Source organism: Tasmannia lanceolata, unplaced genomic scaffold, assembly GCF_043159265.1.
Source record: "Tasmannia lanceolata isolate RefF3 unplaced genomic scaffold, GAP_Taslan_0.1 ptg000306l, whole genome shotgun sequence".
NCBI lineage: Eukaryota > Viridiplantae > Streptophyta > Magnoliopsida > Canellales > Winteraceae > Tasmannia > Tasmannia lanceolata.
Window position 1 is genome coordinate 32,501 of NW_027518981.1, and position 3,525 is coordinate 36,025.

Consider the following 3,525-nt stretch of genomic DNA (forward strand, 5'->3'; position numbering starts at 1 on the left):
GAGCAAGGCTTGTATGCATGGCTTGTGTGCAAGGCTTGTGTGCATGGCTTGTGCGCAAGGCTTGTGTCCAAGGCTTTTGTGCAAGGCTCGTGCGCAAGGCTAGTGTGCAAGGCTTGTGCGCATTGGCAGGTAGCCCACCACCATGCACGATCCAAATGCCACTCAAGCGACAACACGGTGCCAAGCCGGGCATGGTGTGCACTCAAAACCAATCAACGGACAGAGGTCATGCGTCATGGGGGGGATCTAGCAAGGCCATGGGGAAGGTCATGGAGGACCTTGGAAGCAAGCGCAAGACGAGAGCGAATCGAACAAGGGGCCAGGACGGGGCCTTGTGCCCATGGTCTTCGCAAGACTGCGTCCAAGGCGCCCGAAAGCCCAAGGGAACCCAAACCCGGCCGACACTTGCAATCGCACATGCTCTCTGCAACACACCATCAATGCCGCCCAACGGGGCCAGCACGAGCAGTCATCCGCGGTCCCCTGGCCCTGCGCACGTTTGTCTTTGAAACCGAGCATCAATGCCACAGAAAGTGCTGGGGCGCCAGCTGGAGCCATCATCCGCGTTGCCATGGCTCGCTTGGCCTTGGCTTGCCAGTCCCCGACACGAGCAATCGCGCATTTTCTTTGCAACCGACCATCAATGCCGCCCAACGAGGCCAGCACGAGCAGTCATCCGCGGTCCCCTGGTCCTGCGCACGTTTGTCTTTGAAACCGAGCATCAATGCCACAGAAAGTGCCGGGGCGCCAGCTGGAGCCATCATCCGCGTTGCCATGGCTCGCTTGGCCTTGGCTTGCCAGTCCCCGACACGAGCAATCGCGCATTTTCTTTGCAACCGACCATCAATGCCGCCCAACGAGGCCAGCACGAGCAGTCATCCGCGGTCCCCTGGCCCTGCGCACGTTTGTCTTTGAAACCGAGCATCAATGCCACAGAAAGTGCCGGGGCGCCAGCTGGAGCCATAATCCGCGTTGCCATGGCTCGCTTGGCCTTGGCTTGCCAGTCCCCGACAGGAGCAATCGCGCATTTTCTTTGCAACCGACCATCAATGCTGCCCAACGAGGCCAGCACGAGCAGTCATCCGCGGTCCCCTGGCCCTGCGCACGTTTGTCTTTGAAACCGAGCATCAATGCCACAGAAAGTGCCGGGGCGCCAGCTGGAGCCATCATCCGCGTTGCCATGGCTCGCTTGGCCTTGGCTTGCCAGTCCCCGACACGAGCAATCGCGCATTTTCTTTGCAACCGACCATCAATGCCGCCCAACGAGGCCAGCACGAGCAGTCATCCGCGGTCCCCTGGCCCTGCGCACGTTTGTCTTTGAAACCGAGCATCAATGCCACAGAAAGTGCCCGGGCGCCAGCTGGAGCCATCATCCGACGTGCCATGGCTTTGGTCCCATGGTCTTCGCAACCGAGCATTCGTGACACCCGACGGGGCCAGGACACCAACCCTTCCGACACGAGCATTCGCGCATGTTCTTTGGCCACACAACGACGCCAGCACGAGCAAAATCATCAGCGGTGCGGTGGCCTTGCACGGCCTTTTGTCTTTGGAACCAACCATCAGTGCCACGGGAAGTGCCGGAGTCCCGGCATCCGCGGTGCCAAGTCATTGCGCCCTTGGTCTCTGCAGCGGGGCATGCCGGGCACTCCCAACCATTGCAAGCAAGCGAGAAAGAAAGTAAGTAAGTAAGTAAGTATTACATATAGGGGCGGGACATGCGGGGAGTTCTGCGAAACGTGCACTACGGGGCACACGCGTACCTACCGGGGCATACCGACCCCTATTGGGGCACACGTGTGCATATCGGGGCATACCGGGCCTATCAGGGCACACGCGTACATACCGGGGCATACCGAGCCCTACTGGGGCACACGTGCGCATATCGGGGCGTACCAAGCCTATCGGGGCATTCGCATGTATCCCAAGGCATACCGAGTCTATCCGGGCATACGCGTTCATACCGGGGCGTAACGGGCCTATCGGGGCATACTTGGGCATATCCGGGCAAAAAATGCCCAAAACTTGCGCAACCTTGGCAACCGTGGTCCATTCCTCACTATATGCCATGGCCTTGTGCCCATGGTCTTCACAAGACAGCATCCAAGGCGCCTGAAAGGCCAAGGGAGCCCAACCCAGCAATGCCCAGCCAAGGCCAGGCATTCCAGTGCCTGCCCGGGCAAAAACGCCCAAAGCATGCCCCATTCCTTAGCCTATCCAGGCAAAAACGCCCAAAACCAGCCCATTCCAGTGCCTATCCGGGCAAAAACGCCCAAAGCATGCCCATTCCTTAGCCTGTCCAGGCAAAAACGCCCAAAACCAGCACATTCCAGTGCCTATCCGGGCAAAAACGCCCTAAACCTGCGCATTCCAGCGCCCCGCAGCATGCCACCCTCCTATAGGGTTTGCGCAACCAACCCGCCTAACCACCAGTGGCAACCAAAGGTGCTGTTAGCGACGACTTCTGAAGACGCAACGAGACGCGACGGGTTTGCGCCCAGACGCGACGAGACGATGCGGGATCTGCGCCCAACCATGCCTACACCCGCCGACTTGTTGCGGGAGCTGCTTGCCCAAGCATGCCTAGCGTGCAAGGCCTGCGTGCCCAAGGTCTGTGTGCAAGGCTAGTGCCCAAGGCTAGTGCGCAAGGCTAGTGCCCAAGGCTAGTGAGCAAGGCCTGGGTGCAAGGCTAGTGTGCAAGGCTTGTATGCAAGGCTAGTGTGCAAGGCTGCTGTGCAAGGCTTGTGGGCAAGGCTGGTGCGCAAGGCTAGTGCCCAAGGGTTGTGTGCAAGGCTAGTGCCCAAGGCTAGTGCGCAAGGCTCGTGCCCAAGGCTAGTTCGCAAGGCTTGTGTGCAAGGCTAGTGCGATGGGCCAGTGCCCAAGGCTTGTGAGCAAGGCTTGTATGCATGGCTTGTGCGCAAGGCTTGTGTCCAAGGCTTTTGTGCAAGGCTCGTGCGCAAGGCTAGTGTGCAAGGCTTGTGCGCATTGGCAGGTAGCCCACCACCATGCACGATCCAAATGCCACTCACGCGACAACACGGTGCCAAGCCGGGCATGGTGTGCACTCAAAACCAATCAACGGACAGAGGTCATGCGTCATGGGGGGGATCTAGCAAGGCCATGGGGAAGGTCATGGAGGACCTTGGAAGCAAGCGCAAGACGAGAGCGAATCGAACAAGGGGCCAGGACGGGGCCTTGTGCCCATGGTCTTCGCAAGACTGCGTCCAAGGCGCCCGAAAGCCCAAGGGAACCCAAACCCGGCCGACACTTGCAATCGCACATGCTCTCTGCAACACACCATCAATGCCGCCCAACGGGGCCAGCACGAGCAGTCATCCGCGGTCCCCTGGCCCTGCGCACGTTTGTCTTTGAAACCGAGCATCAATGCCACAGAAAGTGCCGGGGCGCCAGCTGGAGCCATCATCCGCGTTGCCATGGCTCGCTTGGCCTTGGCTTGCCAGGCCCCGACAGGAGCAATCGCGCATTTTCTTTGCAACCGACCATCAATGCCGCCCAACGGGGCCA